General features: G+C 42.0%; 1 non-coding gene across 1 annotated transcript; it reads left to right on the forward strand.

The window, feature by feature from the left end:
- Positions 1-14,074: 14,074 nt before the first annotated feature.
- Positions 14,075-14,178, forward strand: LOC148545750 (small nucleolar RNA R71). The gene has a single exon (XR_015901989.1). It is a non-coding gene; the product is annotated as a small nucleolar RNA R71 (small nucleolar RNA).
- Positions 14,179-22,337: the final 8,159 nt, after the last annotated feature.

Genomic DNA, 22,337 nt, shown 5'->3' on the forward strand with positions numbered 1-22,337 from the left:
ATGTTTGGCCTTTGTAGATTTTTCTGAGTCCTTTACTCTGTGTCACTGCCTCCTAAGGATGCCCCTGGACCTTGGTGTGCGTCCTGGGCTTTCCTTTTACTGCTTCGAGTTATGTGTGTCTTAGGTCGAGTTATATCTGTTTTTGTCCGAGCTGTTTTTGTTTTGCCCGAGTTGTTTTATTTAGTAATCCCTTTCTCTGTTTCTTTGCTGTAGGACTAGTTGACCATGTCTTCTCGCAAAAATATTGTTGAGACCTCCTCCAAAGTCCCTGAGGGTATGTCTAATTGGCTGGACTCCCTCGTTTTGATGTGTGTTTCAGTAGTTAACTCTGAATTCTGTGCGGAGCTTAGAAAACATCATCGAATCTGTAGTAGTAGAGATTAGGAGAACAACTATGAATTGGTAGTACCTGATTCTGATGAAAGGGTTTGATTCCCGGCTCTGACCTAGGAGGAACGCCCCTTCTTTATGCTTACGATTACTTTTTCAGTCAAATGAACATCAACCTTCCTTTTTCCTCCTTTGAGACTGATTTGTTGTGGTCGTGTAACGTGGCTCCATCCCAGCTTCATCCGAACTCCTGGGGTTTTATCAAGATCTTTCAATTGCTTTGCCAAGAGCTGGACGTTAAACCTACTCAAACTCTCTTTCTTTACCTTTTTGTTCTGACTAAGCCTGGGATTTTTTTTAAGGTCTGAGCTGTTGAGGGAGCTCGACCATTTTTCCTAGAGTTGAATGGTGAACCTGACTTCCCTTTGTGTTGGCAAAGAAATGTTGTGGTGTCTCGATACTCAATAGAGATGCTTGATGAGATTAAACTGGCCTTTGTAACTATGTTAGAAGATATTTTGGGGGAACCTCCCCATCTCGATACAAAGAGATTTTTGGGAGACCCTTCTCTCATTCGAACTGAGCTGGGTATTGACCGACTTCTTCGGCTCTGTTGTACTTACTTTTTGTTTCTGCTTTTCCAGCTTTGTAATTTGTTTTGCTATATTTTTCAAAGATGGTGAAAAATAACGAATCCATGAAGGCTTTTAAGAGGGCCAGAAAGGCTACAGCAGCCCAACACATCTCGGCCAAAGTTGCTGGAGAAGGTTCTTTCCAGATTCCTCCCAAGAAGCCTGTCGTGAATACTGCTGGGCTGAGGAAGACGATTCCTATTCCTCATGTTCACTTGGTGGATCCCCCCCAGACTTCTACTGCGACCTCTTCTCCTTCTGCCGGCCCTCTTTCGAAAAGGCAGAGGACTGTAGAACCTTTTAACCTGGATGCTCCCGACTTTGATGCTGTTGGTTTTATTGATCAACAAATTGCTCCATATGGTGTTGTTCCTACTGATGACGTGTCTATCCTTCGTCATTTGGACTTCATTACTCGGAGTGGTATAAAAATGGCACACATGGGGATAGCGTTGCTTTGGACAGGATGTCCCGGTTCATGCAACGAAGGCTTTTATGAAGGAGGCTAAGTTGGAATATAATAGGATCAAAGGTTTAAAGGAGGAACTCGAGGTGAAGGTGGCTAAACTGGAAAAGGAGTTGGAGGGTGAGAAGATTCGGGCTACTGCTGCGGTGGCTTCTGCAAAGTTGGCTGAGGACATGGCGTTAAAGCATAAGGAGAGCTATGTCACAACTTATGGGGAGATGATGGATCTTAGGGAGAGTTTGGAAACTATTCGAGCTGGCTATGCCAAGCTCCAGGGGAATCTTGTAGGTAGTGTAAATGCTGCTTATGAGAATTTGAAGGAGCAGGTTCTAGTTCTTGCGCCCGAGCTCGACCTTACCCTTTTTAGCTTGGGCAATGTTGTAAAAGATGGTAAGATTGTCCTTGATGACCCTAGTGATGATGATGATGTCGACCCTTCTCCTGTGCCATCCGCCAAAGCTTCTGTTGCTCTACCTTCCTCAACTCCAGTAGCCAAAGTCGGTCAGCCCGAGTCCGATCCTGACGTCCGGATCCTGAACCAGGATGATGGGACGGTGGATGCAGTTCCGCTTCAGACTCGTTCTCCTTCACCCCGAGATGCTACTACCGGGAAGTCTTTGGATCCTTTATAATTTTCTCTGATATTTTATGTACAACTCGATCTGTGGGATTTTTAGACTTTTATTTCTGTATTTGGTGGTTTTCATGACTTCTGGATACTTTTAGTTGCTTTTTCAGCAACTTTATTCTAAAAAATCAAAGGTAGTTTTACAAGCCTCTTGAGGTTGGCTTCAAGCGGCCTCTTGAGTCTGGTTTATTATAACGACCTTATTTCGTTGCGATATGCTTGTCGGTTGTTTGCTTTAGCATCCTTCAGGATGTTGGAATCTTGTTTTCCGGCCTCCTTTGATTGCCTCTGTATTTTAATACTCGTGGCGGATATCTTCTGTTGATCGATGTCTTCGAATTATTTTTAGTAATCCTTTGAGGATTACTTTTTACAACGTTGTAGGTTTGTGTTAGGCCGACTTCATCATGTCGGTCCCTCCTAAGTTATTTCTAGCAATCCTCTTCATTTGGACCTTTGTCAGGTTGCTTTTAGGGATTACTTTTATAACTTTGTGATTTTGTTGGGCCGACTTCATCATGTCGGTCCCTTCTACGTTATTTCTAGTAATCCTCTTAGGACCCTTGTCAGGTCTCTTTTAGGGATTATTTTTAGAACTTTGTTATTTTGTTGGGCCGACTTCATCATATCGGTCCCTTCTAAGTTAATTTTAGTAATCCTCTTTATTTGGACCTTTGTCAGGTCTCTTTTAGGAATTACTTTTATAACTTTGTTATTTTGTTGGGCCGACGTCATCATGTCGGTCCCTTCTAAGTTATTTTTAGTAATCCTCTTTTTTAGGGCTGGCCAGGCCTCTTTCCAGGGATTTACTTTTTATAACTTTGGTTATTGTGATCGACTAGTCGGACTTCTTTACGTCGGCCTGTCTTTAAGTTATTTTTAGCAACCCATTTATATTAAGACCTTGTCAGGTCCTTTCTATGGATCACTTTCGATAACTTCTTGCATTATTCTATTTTTGTCGCCTTTTCATCTTTGCCAATTCTGTAGAAATTGGGTTTGATTCCCGTTTGGTCGACCTTTTGATGAATTTAGTTTTCCTCTTCGTTGGTCTTTATCGTGATCGAGTAGTGAATTTGATTTTCACTTTCTGCCAATCTGTAGCTTTATAATCGGGCGATGAATTTTTTGCGTTTCAGATTAATGCGTCTTGATAGGAGGATTTGTAGAAAATCTAAAAACTTTATTCAGAATAAAGAATATGCAAATATATACATGTGGGCATTTTATACCTCTAAGTCAGGTAGTTCATGGATCTTGGCTCGGTGCCTCGTTAAAAAACCTTTTTTAGGAAAAAGAGTGCACCTCATCCTAAGATCTTTATTGCCTCTTAACTGTAATACCTTCTTAAGTTGCATGCGTGCAATGACCTTGGAAGCTCTCGCCCTTCGAGTTCGGTCAGCCTGTAGTATCCCTTTCTGAGTACTTCTACGACTCGGTAGGGTCCTTTCTAGTTAGCTGCTAGCTTCCCCTCTCCCGGTCGACTTGTTTCGATATTATTTCGGATTAGGATGAGGTCATTGTTGGCAAAGCTTCGCTATACTACCTTCTTATTGTATCTTAAAGCCATTTGACGTTTTAACGCTTCTTCCTTGATCCGAGCTCTTTCTCGGATTTCTGGAAGTAGGTCGAGTTCTTCCTTTTGAAGTTGGGAGTTGGCCTCTTCGCTATAGTGGATCACCTTGGGCGATCCTTTTTCGACCTCCATTGAGATCATTGCCTCCATTTCGTAAGCTAATCGGAAAGGTGATTCCTTTGTGGTGGAGTGTAGAGTTGTCCGATATGCCCATAGGACTTGTGGGAGTTCTTCAACCCAGGCTCCCTTTGCATCCTGTAATCTCTGTTTTAGCCCGGCTAATATAACTTTATTGGTGACTTCTGCCTGTCCATTGGCCTGGGGATGTTCTACGGAGGTGAATTGATGTTTTATGTTCAGGTCGGCCACTAATTTTCTGTAGCCTGCGTCTGTGAATTGAGTGCCATTATATGTGGTGATGGAGTATGGGACCCAAACCTTGTGATAATGTTTCTATATAGGAATTTTTGACTTCTTTGAGTAGTGGCGTTGGCTAAAGGTTCTGCCTCAATCCATTTTGTAAAATAGTCTACCCCGACAATGAGGAACTTGACTTGTCCTGATCCTTGAGGGAAGGGCCCAAGGAGGCCGAGTGATACATGTGTACTCTTGGAAATTGACTTGTTTTGACTGAGCCATTGCATTCATGTAGATAACTGCATATAGACAGATTGCATTTAGTTAGTAGTTTGCATTGAATAAATGTGATACCATTTGCTTCTTTCTTAATTTTAGCATGAGGACATGCTTAGTTTAAGTGTGGGGAGATTTGATAAACCCCAAATTCATGGTTTATCTTGTGCTTATTTTGGGGGATTTATCCACCTTTTCCCACATTTATTCAATAAAACAGCATGGTTTTGTAATTCTCCCTTAAATTATGCTTAATTGTAAAAACATGCTTTTTAGGCCTTAAATTGGTGATTCTAACCCACCTTAATTCCATTCGATGCCTTGATGTGTTTGTTAAGTAATTTCAGGTTCATCAGGCAATTATCGGATGGAAGAGATGAGGAGAAAAGCATGCAAGGAGGAGAATGCATGAGGAAACAAAGATTTGGAAGGAACCAATGGACGCGCACGCGTACAAGGCGCGCACGCGCAAAAGTGGTCTCTCACAAGGACGCGCACGCGTACATGCCGCTTCCGCGCGGATGGGGATTTGCCAATCGACGCGCACGCGTACATGGCGCGCACGCGCCAATACTCGTACTTGGCCCACTTAATGGCAAAACGCTGGGGGCAATTTCTGAGCTGCCCAAGCCCAAATCCAACTGGTTTCTGAGTGTATTTCATGCAGAATTGAAGTCCAAGCAAGGGAGGAGCACTTAGTTGTAGGAATAGCATCATGTAGGTTAGTCTCTAGAGAGAGAAGCTCCCTCTTCTCTCTAGAATTAGGTTAGGTTAATCTCTTCTAGATTTAGGTTTAATTACATGTTCTCATCTCATTTCTCTTATGATCTCTTACTTCTACACTTTGATTCTCATGATTTGTAGTGTTGCTTTTACTTTTATGCTCTCTTTTACATTCATGATCTCATGTTGGATTTGTTTACATTTAGTGCAATTTTAATGTTGATATCTCTTAAATTGATGTTGATTTGAGTTATGAGTTTACTTTTCTTGCAATTAATAGTGGTAGATTTTAGTGTCCTTGCAAGTTATGATGACAAGTTTTATTGCATTCTAGGTGTTTGATGAAATGTTTTCTTTAGTTCTTGAGTAGTTTTGTTAACTCTTGGTCTAGGCCAAGGGACTTAAGTGATCTTGAGTTTTTGATACCATGGAATTGGTGATTTGAGAACCCGGTGTGATCAATTTGAAGCCCATTGACGCTATCCACTACTAAACCAATTAGTGGGGAGTTTAGGACTTATGGGTGGATGTGATTAGGCCTATTTGACATACTTCCAGTCTAGGAGTAAATATTACGTACTTAAGGCTTCGAGAAGTAGACTTAATGGGTTGGCCTCTCATAATCGTCAATAATTGGTATTAACTAGGATTGTGATCTTAAGTACCCGATTCTTAGCCAAGAGTCCCTTCATTTACTTTCCTTGCTTACTCGCTTAATTTACTTATTTTCTTACCATCTTATAAACAAAACCCCTTTTTTTTCCATTCTATAGTCAATATACATGCACTCTATTGGTTCCTAGGGAGACGACCCGGAGTCCAAATACTCTGGTTATAAATTCATTTGGGGTTTGTTACTAGTGACAACTAAAAAATTTTTGATTGGGAGGATTGTTTGTTGGTGTAGAACTATGCTTACAACGAGATTTCAATTGTGAAACTCTATACCGACACGACAATTCTCTCCTAAATCACCGAATCCCCATTTTGCAAATGGCCAGGGTGAGGTTACACTGATGAGCTCCTCTAGTGGGGTGATGTGAAAATTAGCATTTTTCTGACATGGTGGACATGTCTTTACGAATTCCATTGCTTCTTTTGTAAAGTTGGCCAATAGAATTCGGCTCGAAGTACTTTTTTGGTGAGGGCTTGTGCTCCGAGATGGTTGCCACAAATGCCACTGTGTACTTCTTCTAAAACTTCCTTTGTGTTGGTGATGCACGGAAAACTTATCTCTCAACAAATCTCCCTTCGGCAAGTGTACCGAAGTTGTCGTCAAGTAAAAACTCACAATAGAGTGAGGTCGAATCCCACAGGGATTGATTGATCAAGCAACTTTAATTAGAAGAATGTTCTAGTTGAGTGAATCCATAATTTGGGTTGAGAGTTGCAGAAAATAAAATGGCGGGAATGTAAATAACAGAAAAGTAAATGCTAGAATTAAATGACTAGAAGTAAATGACTGAAAATAAATTGCAGAATTGTAAATGGGAATGGGGGATTTGCTCATAAAAGTAAATGGCAGAAATTAAAGAGAATGGGTAAGATTAGAGATGGGGAGTTCATTGGGCTTAGGAGATGTTGCAATTCTCTGGATCAATTTCATTTTCATCTCTTCCTCAATCAATGCACTCATTGATCTCCTTGGCAATCTTAAGTGATTGAATTGCAATTTCTTGCAATTCAATCTCTCAAATCTTAATCAATAGCCAATTCCTTGGTCAATTGCTCATGAGAAGAGATGAAGTATGGGCACTGATTATACCACATGCATTTCCCAAACCAAGTATTGAGAGGGTTACAGTCACATACCCATCCAAACCCAATTTGGTCCAGCATGAGAAAGCATTTCTAGCTCGATCTCTTCATTCCTCTTCCAAGGTTCAAAAGAGATCCAAGTTTGAATAGCTTCTCTTCCAAGATAACTACTCAATTGGATGAAGACCGAAAGCTTTCAAGTAAAATCAAGAGGAAAGATAGAAGAAGAACAATAAAAATTAGTATTGATCTATCAAATTACAACAGAGATCCCTAACCCAATGAAAGGGGTTTAGTTATTCATAGCTCTTGAAGATGAAAACAAAGATGGAGAATACATCATAAAACTAGAAATTGCAAAGAAAGTAAAATACAGAGAGTGGTTCTTCAGCCTCCAGAACTATTTTACAATTCAAAGCTACTCCTATATATACTACTCTTCTTAGCTTCTAGTTCACTCTTCAAGTCTTGGGCCTTTGGATCTTGAGTTTGAAGCAGTTCCTTTCTTTATTTGGGCTTGGCTTTACTTGCAGAGAGAAAGTGCGGAGTGGGCAGAGACTTAAGCTCAGGGCGTAAGGAGTGTTAATCATTTAGTGAAAGTCCAAGTTCGAGAACGTTAGTGACACTTAACATTGTCACTAACGTTCCAATGCACCCCTTTTGCCTCACGTTAAAAGCCACGTTAACTAGGTTAACGTGGCTTTTAACGTTGCCTTGTCAACCTTCGAGAACTTTAGTGACACTCAACATTGTCACTAACGTTCCAGTGTGCCCCTTCTTGCTTCACGTTAAAGCTCACGTTAACTAGGTTAACGTGGCTTCTAACGTGGCCTTTGCCATCCTTCGAGAACGTTAGTGACATTCAACATTGTCACTAACGTTCCAATGTGCCCCTAGGTCTCACGTTAGAGTCCACGTTAACTAGGTTAACGTGGCTTCTAACGTGGCCCTCTTTTAGCCATCCCAACGTTAGTGACAATGTTGAGTGTCACTAACGTTGGCTCATCCTTCATTTCTCATCGTTAGCTTCCACGTTAACCAAGTTAACGTGGAAGTTAACGTGACTCTTGGGGGTTGTGTGGTTGCTTCAACGTTAGTGACAATGTTGAGTGTCACTAACGTTGTCGACAGCTCTTCATCTTCTACGTTAGTTCCCACGTTAACCAAGTTAACGTGGGAGTTAACGTGGTACTTAGCACCATAGGCCAACGTTAGTGACAATGTTGAGTGTCACTAACGTTGGCTTCTCTCCCTCCCCCTTAACGTTAGAGGCCACGTTAACCTCTAACGTGGCCACTTATGAGTAATTGCCAACGTTAGTGACAATGTTGAGTGTCACTAACGTTGGCTCAACTTCTTTCTCCACGTTAGAGTTCACGTTAACTTGGTTAACGTGACTCTCTAACGTGGGCATTGATGGCTTTTTGAGAGTGTTATTGGCAATCACTTTTCTCATTAATCTTTGCAAGTTACCTCCCCTTTTCTTGCTTCTTTTTGGTCCTGAAATCAAGCAACAAAGTGCATCAAAGCTCTAGTCCAAGTCATGAGTAATGCAACATAATATTTGTCACTAAACTTATGCAAAATCCTCATGAAATCATGTAAAATGCACAATGTATGCTTGAGTCAAGGCATAAGTGAATATTTACCCAAAACTAGCTTATTTCCTAAAGAAATGCATGAAACTAACCTAAAAACAGTAAAGAAAAGGTCAGTGAAACTGGCCAAGATGCCCTGGCATCACAACACCAAACTTAAAGCTTGCTTGTCCCTAAGCAAGTACTGGAACAAGAAAATGATGAATGGAATATCCAGAGGAATGAGTCATTCTTGTGGAAGTCATATTACTGATTTTATGGTGGTTTCATGCATAGCAACTTAGGTTCATTCCATTACTGGCTTTCAGACCTTTATCATGTCCCTAAACACTTACTTTGTTTATATCTCATGAGACTTTTATTCATTGATCCTTTTATTGTTATTTCAAGGGTTATTTGTGTTATTTAGGCTAAGCGCTCTGTAAAGGGGCAACTCTTTAAGATAAGCTTTCAGCCAACACTCCCGAACCAGTTGGTTCAAGGTGTTAGGTGTTGAAGCACCCCTAAGGACTTACTCCCTCAAGTCTCTCCCCCATACATACACACCACATGCATATAGTTTATTTATTTTCTTTTCTTGAGACCTTAGTGTCCAGCACCTCTTTGGGTTACTAAATGCTCTGTAGTGAGGGTTACTCTTGATAGTGGATTTTCAGCTGATAATCCCGGGTTAGTTAACCCAAGTTACCAAGTGATAAAGCACCCCTAAGAGCTTATTCATCCAAGTAGATCTCTCACACAGGAGCACCACAGACACTTGCCTCAAGATTAAAACTATTGATGCCTAGCCTTATTGCTTACTCTTTTTTCTTTTGTTTTTCACTTCCATTGTTCTTTCCCTTTTCTTTTCTTAGGATCTTGTTATTATCTTAGTCTCATGAGTATATCCAAAGTCAAGTATTCAGGTCAGATAGTTGTCATCCTAGCCTTGTGGTTGAACCAACATAGCTAACTTATAACTACCCTAAAGATTCATGAATGCACTTCAACAATATGAACTCTACCCTGGTCTTTTGAAAACAATCATTCTCTTCTTCATTTGATTTAAAATGGACAAGCTTACAAGTAAATAAGGGAATGATGCAGTGACATTTAAACCAGAAATCATGGACCTATTCAGAAAGAAAACTTAAAAGACAGAAAAAATTTTTTTAACATGACATGGAAGCAGGTTCTATTTCATACAAGATCTTCCTTATTTAAAGCATAGAAAACGATGGACTAAAAGGAACTCCACCACCTTTCATTCATGTGGATGCCCGTGCTCCCCTCCTTGCTTGTCCTCATTGTGTCTTTCCTGAGTGCTTGTGCTCCCACTTCCTTTGCCTTTTCCAAGCAGCTTCTTCCAGAAACCACTATCTTCCATCTTCTTCTTGAGTGTCTCCTTTTGCTGTTTCACTTTCCTCTCTTCTTGTTCTACAAATTCTTTTTGGACTTCATCATATGTGGGGATGGCATAGTGTAGATGATGCATATTACTGGTCATGTAGTTCAACTCGGCTTGAGTGTTTACATAGAACTCCTCCCTATGTAGTTGCCTTCCTTCATTGAGTACACTGAACTCATTGAAAGTTTTCATTTGGGCTATCCGCCGCTGGTTGAGCTCTTGCAAGTGCTTCTCTTGAAGCTCTTGCCTCTCATTCACTTGGTTGATGGCTTGAGTTAGCTGGGAGTAGCGTTCCTGCTGCTGCTCCATTTGTTGTTTTTGCCATGCTTCCTGTTGACTCAGCCGGTTCAGTATTTGCTCTTGTCCTTCCATATGTCTCTGTCCTAAATCTTCAATGGCTCTTAGAAGGTGAGTCATATTCAAGTTGGCTAGGTCATGATGCTCTTCTTGTTGATATTCTTCCTGATGGTATTCTTCTTGGTGAGCTCCTTCCTGGGCCCTTTGCCTTCCTATATGTGGCCTTCTTAGTTGCTGAGCCGGTGTGGTATAGACCATTCGCTCGAGTGTGACTGGCCTCCCTGGGTTCACCCAGTCTGGGCTGCTGTCCTCAAATATTACCTTGGCCTTGTTGCACAAGCGGAGAATGGTGCTGGGGTACCAAAGTCTGGCACCTGAGTCAGCTTTCTCAGCTGACTCTTGAATCCCTTCGGCAATGAGCTCATGCACTTTGATTTCCCCACCTTGTACTAAGCATTGTACCATAGTGGCTCGATTGATGTTGACCTCTAAATTATTAGCAGCTGGTAGGATGGACCTCCTTACAAGCTCAAACCACCCTTTGGCTTCAGGGTGAAGGTCTCCCCTTTTTATGAATTTTGGTCTCCCATCTGAGTACCTCTCCCAGTCAGCGGCTATGACACAGATATCTGATGCTATCTCTGAGAGCTCATCCTTATCGGGGCTTCTACTTATCCTTGCCTGATAACTCTCCTCATCAAAATGAGGAGATTTCAAATGAAGAGCTCTTGTTATGGCACTTGGGCTGAAATCCACCTCCTTTCCTCTCACATAGCTTTTGAAGGTTGGGGCTTTGGTCTTATCCTCCCTAACTGCATTTGCATAGAATTCTTTGATGAGGTTTCCATTGATCTTCCCCTCTGGACTGGTGAGCAATTGCCACCCCCTCTGTTCGATTTTTCTCCAAATCTGTGGTGATTCATTGGCATTGATTTGGAAGATTAACTCTGGCAATATCTTTCTGGCACTTATCCGCTCAAATTCATGCTCATGAAAGGCAGTCTTGAATCTCTTGTCATCAAAGGGAGCACTCACCATAGGTTCCTTCTTCTTTTGCCTCTTTGAGCTTGATGATGCCATGACTTGAGTTGTTGTTTGAGGAGATTTGAGGTTTCGGATAGATGAAGAGTGGGTTGGTTAAAGTAATTTGTGATGAAGGGTTTAGTGTGCCAATAGAAGTATGGAGAGTGGGAATTTGAATAAGAGGAGTGAGCATGCACTAAGGTTCACTTATATAAGAAAATCATGAGTGGATGAAGGGTGTGGATTGCATGAATGTTTACTAGATGAACGGATGGGGTTGTGTATGAAGGAAAGACAAGGATCATCACTTTAATGAGAGTGATTGGTTCGTTCTTCAAGGGTCTTCTTTTTCCAATGTTGCATGGCAACGTTTCCCCATGCGTTCCCTTTTGAGACATGTGTGTAGTGCTCTTCATTAAGTGGCGAAATCTCCCCCATTTAATTGTCCAAACAATCCCTTTTTATGCTTCTTTTCCTTTCCTATAATGATTTGAAATAAGGGAATTAATATATAAGAAAATTAAAACTCTACGGCTAGAATAAATTGAAAGAAAGGATTTGATTGTTTGTTTATGAATTTCAACTAACTAACTAACTATTGGTGGTTCCTTATATGCATTTTGGTGGCACCATGGGGTGACACCAAACTTAGTTTGAAGCACTGTGATGAAAGTTTTGTGTTCAAAGTTCCCAAGACTAGCATGCAACTTGGTTTGCTTTGAACACCAAACTTGTTCCTCACTATATTCTGCATAAGAAGATTTTCACCAATTGTTTGTTAAGTTTGGGTTGAAGCTCATAAAGATTGACTTATTCATTATCATCTGAAAGCATATAAAACATGGGTTGCCTCCCATGAAGCGCTTCTTTATCGTCACTAGCTTGACGTTTTTCTTTCATCATGGTGGTTGGTAGTGCTTAAAGTCCTCCCCTCTTGCTGTGGATTTGTATCCATTGGTTGGGTCAATGATCTCCATATGTTCCAAGGAAAGAACTCTGTTGATAGTGAAGACCTTAGGTAACTAAGATGGTACAGTAGGGAGATTAGGAGGAATATCTGGGAAGTAAGATGAGACAACTCTATCCCCTGGAGAGAAATCTTCCGTAGGGATCTTCTTGTTCCTCCATTTCCTTGGTACCTTCTTCTTTGTTTCTTTTGAGGTTGCCTTCCCCTTGGTGACCTCTTTTCTCCAAGGAGTTGTGATGTTGTCTTCACTTGCCTCTAGAGGTTTGGGTTCCTCCAATTTTTCTTTGAGCTGTGGCAGTTGCTGTTTTCCTTGTTTATCAGTTGAGGGGGTTTCAGAATGAACTAGCTGTGCTTCAGTGCTTGTCTCCTCCTTCAGTGTCTCCTTATCATTTATGCTTAGTTCCTTGTCCTTTTGATCTGTTTCTTGTGAGAAGTTGAAGACATTGAAGCTGAGTCGTTCATCATGAATTCTCAATATTAGCTCCCCTTTCTCTACATCGATAAGTGCTCTGGCCATAGCTAGGAATGGTCTTTCCAATATGATTGGGTGAGTATGACTCTCTTCCATGTCTAGAATGACAAAGTCTGTTGGGAGAAAGTACTTCCCAACCTTTAGCAGCAAATTTTCCACCACTCCTATTGCTTGCTTTTGAGTTTTGTCAGCCAGTCTGATAATGACATTTGTGGGCATTATCTCATTAATCTGCAGCCTCTTCGCCAGGGATAAAGGTAGTAAGTTGATGTTGGCCCCCAAATCACATAGTGCTCCTTCGAACATAGTTTCACCTATGGCACAAGGGATATGAAAGCTTCCTGGGTCTCTTCTTTTTGTAGGCAGCTCAGGCTGAATAAGTGCACTACATTCCTTGTTCATCACTATAGTCTGCCCTCCCTTGAGTGAGCTTTTCCTTAGAAGAAGTTCCTTCATATACTTGATGAATGCAGGCATTTGTTGAATTGCCTTGATGAATGGTATGTTCACATGCAGAGATGCAAACAAGTCTAGGAACCTTGAGTATATTCTTTTTCCCACAGCACCATTGAGCAGTTGAGGGAATGGTGCATAGAGCTTTAGCAGCTCTTGTTGTGAGATTTCTGGTTCTTTGTGATCTCTATCCTCCTCCTTTGTTGAGTTGTCTTCAGGTTGTTTGCACTTTTTGCCTTGATTGTCTTCAATCTCTTGATCACTTGTAGTGACCATTTTGCAATCTTCCCATTTTACTTTCTTTGCTTCTCCCTTGGGGTTTTTCTCAGTGTCACTTGGGAAGCTATCAGTAGGTTTGGGAATCTTCTCGGCTAAATATCCCACCTGGAATTCCATCTTCCTAATGGTTTCTCCCTGGTTCTTAATATTGGCTTGCACCTCCTCTTTGAACACCTTATTTTCTTGAATCTCTTGGCATATTCCATCAAGTAAGGCTTCAATCTTAGAGAGTCTATCATCAATTGATGAGTGGTTCGGAGCAGATGTGCAGTTTTGGTTTTGATAAGTATGTGGAGAAGTGTTGTTGTGGGGTGATGAGATGTCCTCTGGGTGAATTGTTGGTGAGCTGCATTGTTGTTGGAGTTGTAACGTCTCTGGTCTTGGTTTTGATCTTGCTCACCTCCCCACCTAAAGTTCGGGTGATTTCTCCATCCAGGGTTGTAGGTCTTAGAGTATGGATCACAGTTTTTCCTTGGTGAATTCCCAATGTAGTTGGCTTGCTCCTGACTCCCTTCTGCTTCGTGGTTTACTCCTTCTTGTGTTGTTGATAAAGTGGAGATTGCTGCTACTTGGTTCATCTCCATCTTCTTGGTGAGGTCAGCCAGCTGCTGGGTAATGAGCTTGTTTTGGGCCAACAGAGCATCCACATTGTTTAGCTCCATCACTCCTCTTGTGTTCCCTCTTTCGGAAGCATAGAAGTAGTCGTTTTCTGCTACTGTTTCAATAACATCTATGGCTTCCTCAATGGTCTTCTTCTTGTTCAAGGACCCTCCAGATGAATGGTCTACTGCCTTCTTTGACTCATAAGAGAGCCCTTCATAGAAAATGTGCAGCTGGACCCATTCGTTGAACATGTCAGGTGGACACCTCCTTGTTAAGTCTTTGAACCTCTCCCATGCTTCATACAGAGTCTCACCATCCTGTTGCCTGAAGGTTTGAACCTCAGCTCTCAGCCTATTGATTCGTTGAGGAGGGTAGAATCTTGCTAAGAATTTGTTCACCACATCCTCCCAAGTTGTCAAGCTCTCCCTTGGGAAGATTCCAGCCACTTGGCTGCCTTGTCTCTAAGTGAGAAGGGAAATAAGAGCAATCTATAGGCGTCAGGATGAACACCATTAGATTTCACTGTGTCACATATTCTCAGGAAGGTGGTCAAATGTTGGTTGGGATCTTCTTGAACACCTCCTCCAAATGAACAGTTGTTCTGAACAAGGGTGATGAGCTATGGTTTATGTTCAAAGTTGTTGGCATGGATTGTTGGCTTTTGGATGCTACTTCGACAATTGCCTGGGTTTGGATTAATGTAAGAGCCCAAAACTCTTCTATCCTCCCCAGCATGATTTGCTCCACCTCCTCTGCCATGGTTGTGAATCTCTTCTTCATGATGATTTTCCATGTTTTCTTCCATGTTTGGTTCAAAGTATTCCTCAAACTGTTCCTCCTCTTCTTCAGCACCAACTACTCATTTTTCTTTTGCCTCCCTCTTTAGTCTAAGGAAGGTTCTCTCTGGTTCAGAATCAAAGGAAGTTGAAGCCCCGCTTCTTCTCCCTGTCATACAACCAACAAGTACAAGCAGAGAAAATAGGTGCAGACAGTATTTGTGTCAGAATTGATGTTAGTTGTGGGTGATGCAATATATCAAACAGTTAGTGGGTTAGCAAACAGAATTGAAAATAACAAAGAAAAACAAAAGAGTAGATGGAGAAGGGAAGAAGTTTAACTAAAACAAAAAGTAAATCACTCAAACAGAAAAATGAAATTCACAAAATAAAATGCTCAATCTAGTGATCTTCCAATCTAATCATTGTTAATGCACAATCAATCCCCGGCAACGGCGCCATAAACTTGATGCACGGAAAACTTGTCTCTCAACAAATCTCCCTTCGGCAAGTGTACCGAAGTTGTCGTCAAGTAAAAACTCACAATAGAGTGAGGTCGAATCCCACAGAGATTGATTGATCAAGCAACTTTAATTAGAAGAATGTTCTAGTTGAGTGAATCCAGAATTTGGGTTGAGAGTTGCAGAAAATAAAATGGTGGGAATGTAAATAACAGAAAAGTAAATGCTAGAATTAAATGACTGGAAGTAAATGACTGAAAATAAATTACAGAATTGTAAATGAGAATGGGGGATTCGCTCATAAAAGTAAATGGCAGAAATTAAAGAGAATGGGTAAGATTAGAGATGGGGAGTTCTTTGGGCTTAGGAGATGTTGCAATTCTCCGGATCAAGTTCATTTTCATCTCTTCCTCAATCAATGCACTCATTGATCTCCTTGGCAATCTTAAGTGATTGAATTACAATTTCTTGCAATTCAATCTCTCAAATCTTAATCAATAGCCAATTCCTTGGTCAATTGCTCATGAGAAGAGATGAAGTATGGTCACTGATTATACCACATGCATTTCCCAAACCAAGTATTGAGAGGGTTACAGTCACATACCCATCCAAACCCAATTTGGTCTAGCATGAGAAAGCATTTCTAGCTTGATCTCTTCATTCCTCTTCCAAGGTTCAAAAGAGATCCAAGTTTGAATAGCTTCTCTTCCAAGATAACTACTCAATTGGATGAAGACCGAAAGCTTTCAAGTAAAATCAAGAGGAAAGATAGAAGAAGAACAATGAAAATTAGTATTGATCTATCAAATTACAACAGAGCTCCCTAACCCAATGAAAGGGGTTTAGTTGTTCATAGCTCTTGAAGATGAAAACAAAGATGGAAAATACATCATAAAACTAGAAATTGCAAAGAAAGTAAAATACAGAGAGTGGTTCTTCAGCCTCCAGAACTATTTTACAATTCAAAGCTACTCCTATATATACTACTCTTCTCAGCTTCTAGTTCACTCCTCAAGTCTTGGGCCTTTGGATCTTGAGTTTGAAGCAGTTCCTTTCTTTATTTGGGCTTGGCTTTACTTGCAGAGAGAAAGTGCAGAGTGGGCAGAGACTTAAGCTCAGGGCGTAAGGAGTGTTAATCATTTATTGAAAGTCCAAGTTCGGGAACGTTAGTGACACTTAACATTGTCACTAACGTTCCAATGCACCCCTTTTGCCTCACGTTAAAACCCACGTTAACTAGGTTAACGTGGCTTTTAACGTTGCCTTGTCAACCTTCGAGAACGTTAGTGACACTCAACATTGTCACTAACGTTCCAGTGTGCCCCTTCTTGCTTCACGTTAAAGCTCACGTTAACTAGGTTAACGTGGCTTCTAACGTGGCCCTTGCCATCCTTCGAGAACGTTAGTGACATTCAACATTGTCACTAACGTTCTAATGTGCCCCTAGGTCTCACTTTAGAGTCCACGTTAACTAGGTTAACATGGCTTCTAACGTGGCCCTCTTTTAGCCATCCCAACGTTAGTGACAATGTTGAGTGTCACTAACGTTGGCACATCCTTCATTTCTCATCGTTAGCTTCCACGTTAACCAAGTTAACGTGGAAGTTAACGTGACTCTTGGGGGTTGTGTGGTTGCTTCAACGTTAGTGACAATGTTGAGTGTCACTAACATTGTCGACAACTCTTCATCTTCTACGTTAGTTCCCACGTTAACCAAGTTAACGTGGGAGTTAACGTGGTACTTAGCACTATAGGCCAACGTTAGTGACAATGTTGAGTGTCACTAACGTTGGCTTCTCTCCCTCCCCCTTAACGTTAGAGGCCACGTTAACTAGGTTAACATGGCTTCTAACGTGGCCACTTATGAGTAATTGCCAATGTTAGTGACAATGTTGAGTGTCACTAACGTTGGCTCAACTTCTTTTCTCCACGTTAGAGTTCACGTTAACTTGGTTAACGTGACTCTCTAACGTGGGCATTGATGGCTTTTTGAGAGTGTTATTGGCAATCACTTTTCTCATTAATCTTTGCAAGTTACCTCCCCTTTTCTTGCTTCTTTTTGGTCCTGAAATCAAGCAACAAAGTGCATCAAAGCTCTAGTCCAAGTCATGAGTAATGCAACATAATATTTGTCACTAAACTTATGCAAAATCCTCATGAAAACATGTAAAATGCACAATGTATGCTTGAGTCAAGGCATAAGTGAATATTTACCCAAAACTAGCTTATTTCCTAAAGAAATGCATGAAACTAACCTATAAACAGTAAAGAAAAGGTCAGTGAAACTGGCCAAGATGCCCTGGCATCAGTTGGAAGTTGGCACACATTTTAACAGCGGTGTTGAAATCCCTCTCTTTTATAGAGTATTGTTTATGATGGTATAGTATTGTGCTTCCCGCTTTAACCTCTTTGCCTCCTTCTTATCTGTAGGGAGTGTTTTTGTTTTGAGGTAGTTAATTATGGGAGTCATCCATCCTTGATCCGGACCTATTATGGCTAAGACCTTTTCTTCTTCCGAGATTGACGGGTTCTACAGCATCTCCTGGATGAGGCTTCTATTGTTGCCCCCTGTTTTGGTGCTGGCTAGTTTTGAGAGTGCATCAGATCGAGCATTCTATTCCCGAGGTTTGTGGCGTACCTCATATTCCCTGAGTTGTCTGAGCTATTCTCTGGTTTTGTCCAAGTACTTTTTCATGGTGGGATCCTTGGCTTGGTAGCTCCCTGCTATTTGTGAGGTGACTACTTGTGAGTCGCTGAAGATGATAAGCTTTTGAGCTCCAACCTCTTTAGCCAGCTTCAAACTAGCTAGTAGTGCCTCATATTCAGCCTGGTTATTTGAAGCAGGGAACCTGAATTTGAGGGAAAGTTCGATTTGGGTTCCCCGATCGCTTTCTATTATTATGCCTGCGCTACTTCCGATTTTGTTTGAGGAACCGTCTACGTAGAAGCTCCATTCTGTAGGGATTTCCGAGGTGTCTGTAAACTCTGCAATGAAGTCGGCCAGATACTGTGATTTGATGGCTGTCCGAGCTTCATATTGAAGATCGAATTCGGACAACTCGACTACCCACTGTAAGATTCTTCCTGCTAAGTCTGTCTTCTGCAGAATGCCTTTTATGGGCTGGTTGGTCCGAACCCTGATGATATGGGCTTGGAAATATGGGCGAAGTCGTCGGGATGTTAGTGTAAGAGCATAGGCAAATTTTTCTATTTTTTGGTAGTTTAGTTCGGACCCTTGTAGTGCTTTGCTGATGAAGTATATAGGTTGTTGTGCACTATCGTCCTCTCGGACTAGTGCTGAGGCTACTGCCCGATTGCCTACTGTGAGGTACAATATAAATGGCTCTCCTTCCCATGGCCAAGTTAGAATAGGTGGTTGTCCCAAGAACCTTTTGAAATCCTGGAAGGCCTGCTCGCACTCTGCTATCCATTCAAACCTCTTTCCCTTCCTTAGAGTGGCGTAGAAAGGGAGAGATCTTATTGCTTATTCAGCTAGAAATCTAGACAAGGCTGCCAATCTTCCGTTGAGTTGTTGTACCTCTTTGACATAGGTCGGACTCTTCATGTCAAGTATAGCGCGGAATTTATCCGGATTTACCTCAATTCCTCTTTGTCTGAGCATAAAAGCCAAGAATTTGCCTGCTTCCACTGCGAAGGTGCATTTTGTAGGGTTAAGTCGCATGCCATGCCCTCTTATAGTGTTGAATACTTGGGTGAGATTGGACAATAACGATTCTTCACTTCGTGTCTTTATTAACATGTCGTCTACGTAGACTTCCATGACTTTTCCGATGTGATCTTTGAAGACCTTATTCATTAATCTTTGATAAGTGGCTCCTGCATTTTTGAGTCCGAATGGCATGACGATGTAGCAGTAGTTTGCTTTTGGGGTTAAAAATGAGGTTTTTTCTTGGTCAGGTGGGTACATCGGGATTTGATTGTATCCTGAATAGGCGTCCATAAACGAGAGGTATTTGAATCCAGAGGAGGCATCCACCAAAGCGTCGATACTTGGGAGTGGATAAGGATCTTTTAGGCAGGCTTTGTTGAGATTAGTGTAGTCGGTGCACATCTGCCAATTCCCATTTGATTTTTTCACCAAGACGACGTTAGCTAGCCATAGTGGGTATTTGACTTCTCTTATGAATCCTACCTCCAGTAGAGCTTGTACCTGCTCTTCTACAGCTTGGGATCATTCTGGTTCGAGCTTTCTACGTCTCTGCTGTACTGACCGAGATACTGGGTAAACTGCCAACTTGTGGCACATTAACTTAGGGTCTATGCCCGGCATGTCTGCGGCCTTCCATGCAAAGAGGTCGACCTTGTCTCTTAAGAATTGTATGAGGGACTCCTTTAGGTATCCTTTTAGGATTGTGCCAATGTTAGTTATTTTTCTGAAGTATTTCCGATTTGGACTTTTTCTGTCTCACCTTCAGGTTGTGGACGAAGTTCTTCCCGCCTTCGAACTCTCCCGAGTTCAATGGTGTGGATTTCTTCTCCTTTGCCCCTAAGGTTCAGACTTTCATTGTAATAGCGCCGTGCTGTCTTCTGATCTGCTCTTGTTGTAGCGATCCCTTATGTGGTTGGGAACTTCATGCACAGATGTGGAGTCGAGACTACTGCGCCGAGTTGATTTAGCATTGTCCGACCTATCAAGGCATTGTAGGTTGTACTTACATCGATCACGATGTAGTCTATGTTGAATATCTTTGACCGGTTTCCTTCTCCAAAGGTTGTGTGAAGTGAGATGTATCCAAGCGGTTGGATTGGGGTGTCTCCTAACCCGAATAGGCTATTCGGATATGCTCTAAGTTCTTTTTCCTCTAGGCCGAGTGTGTCGAAGGCGGTATTGAACAGTATGTCAGCCGAGCATCCCTGGTCTACCAATGTGCGGTGGAGGTTGGCGTTGGCCAATATGATAGTGATGACCATGGGATCGTCATGTCCCGGGATGATGCCGGCTGCGTCTTCTTTGGTGAAGGTGATAGTGGGGAGGTCGGGTGCTCCTTCCCGTCCCTCGACATGATATACTTCCTTTAGATGTCGTTTGCGAGATGATCTGGAGATTCCACCTCCCGCAAATCCTCCGCGTATCATGTGGACATGTCTCTCCGGGGTACGAGGTGGTCGTTCAGGTCGTCCGACTTCCTCGTCCCTTCTTCTTTTTCTTGGCTCATCTGATTTGTTGGCTAAGTGCCAATCTAATCTCCTTTCTCTTACCAATTTTTCTATGACATTCTTTAAATCAAAGCACTCATTGGTGGGATGTCCATAGATTCGATGGTATTCACAGTATTCTGTCCGATTTCCTCCTCCTTTCTTGCTTTTGAGTGGTCGAGGTGGAGGTATTTTTTCAGTATGGCATACTTCTCAATAGACATCTACAAGACACACCCGGAGAGGGGTGTAATTGTGGTATTTCTTGGTTTTTTCTCTATGTTGGTCTTCTTTTTTCTTGGACTCTTTATCCTTATCTCGGGAGGAGTAGGAGAATTCGAATTTTGAGGTCTCTCCTAGTCGAGAGTTTTCCTCCATGTTGATGTATTTCTCGGCTCATTTCTGTACTTTATTTAGAGATGTGGGATGTCTTTTTTATATGGAGTGACTAAGAGGTCCCTCTCGTAAGCCATTGATGAGACCCATAATGGCTACTTCTGTTGGTAGACTTTGTATGTCCAAACATGCCTTGTTGAATCTTTCCATGTAGCTACGGAGACTTTCCCGATCTCCTTGCTTGATTCCTAGTAGACTTGGGGCGTGTTTAGTTTTGTCCTTCTGAATGGAGAATCTAGCTAGAAATTTTTTGGCTAAGTCGTCAAAGCTTGAGATGGACCTGGGGGGCAAATTGTCGAACCATTTAATTGCTGTCTTTGTCAAGGTAGTCGGGAAGGCTTTGCAGCGGACTGCATCTGAGGCGTCGGTGAGATACATTCTACTTCTGAAGTTACTGAGATGATGGCTGGGATCTGATGTGCCATCGTATAGAGTTACATCGGGGGGTTTGAAATCTTTTGGGATTTTGGCCTTCATAATCTCTTCGGTGAATGGGCCTTGATCCTTGCGGGAGCTATTTTTGTGGCTGGATCGGGTAGTTTTAGCTTTGAGATCGGCTTCGAGTTTTAGGAGCTTGTCCTTTAATTCGTGGCGTCGCCTAGCCTCCCTTCGTAGGTCTCTCTCGGTTTTGTGTTGATACTCTACCTCTTTTTCGAGTTGTTTTAGGCGATCCTGAAGTGCCTCTATGGCTCCCATGTTTGGTGAGTTCTTGTCTTTATTAGGTTGAGAAGTATCATCTAGTGTGACTTTCGTGTTCTTATGTGGTGTTCTGTTCTCCAATTCAGAGTTGTGGTCGTTGTCAAGGTTGTCCGCCATGGTGATGGGATGACTTCTAGGTTCCTCAGCAACGGCGTCAATGTTCCAAGGGTTACCTGAAACTGTAGGTCGATCTCGGACGAGATCTTCTGTACTGGTCGGAGCGTTCAAAGAGTGAACGTAGCGTTCAAAGAGTGAACGTAGCGTTCAATGAATGAACGTAGCGTTCAAAGAGTGAACGCCCATGAAGAAAGAAGTGCTCAACCAAACCAAGGCTCACACTAAGGACGAGCGTTCAAATGAGTGAACGCCACGTTCACTAAAGTAAACGTTTTCGGGAGTTTTGGAGTTTCGAAGCAAAGTGCAGCTCTCATCAAAGGAGTAGCATCTCAAAAGTTTGAACGCCACGTTCACTTTTGTGAACTTTATCATGCTCGAAGAGGGAGCACCAAGGGAGCTGGGCGCGCATCAAATCAAGGAAGGGTAGCGCTAAAAAATTTAAGCGTAGCGTTCCCTTTTGGCAACATTTTCGTGCTTCTCATGGGGAGGAATGCTCAGCATCAAGTGTAGCACTCAAGGTTAGAGCCCAGCGTTCACTTATTGAATGCTATATGAAGACAAGCGCGCACCAAATTGGCACGCCTAGAAGAATGAACGGAGCGTTCATTTTTAGTCACAGAGCGCTACACTGGAGCTGCCCAACACGTGACAAGGCACACAAGGCAAGTGAACGCCAAGTTCACCAACCCAATGGAACGCTCCACTGGAGCATGCCTCTAACCCAATTTCAATCAATTGCCATCTTGGATCCATTTCTTCACAGATCAAAAGGCCCACTCCAAGTTTAGAAGACCAAAATAGAAAGTGTATAAATAGGATTCAATTTGATTTGAGAGAAGAAGACTTTTAGCTCATTTTTTAGTTTTCTCATTTTAGTTTTCATTTTGAATTTGGGAATTGGGATTA

Source organism: Arachis ipaensis, chromosome B9 (assembly GCF_059453495.1).
Source record: "Arachis ipaensis isolate K30076 ecotype BB chromosome B9, ASM5945349v1, whole genome shotgun sequence".
NCBI classification, from domain to species: Eukaryota; Viridiplantae; Streptophyta; class Magnoliopsida; order Fabales; family Fabaceae; genus Arachis; species Arachis ipaensis.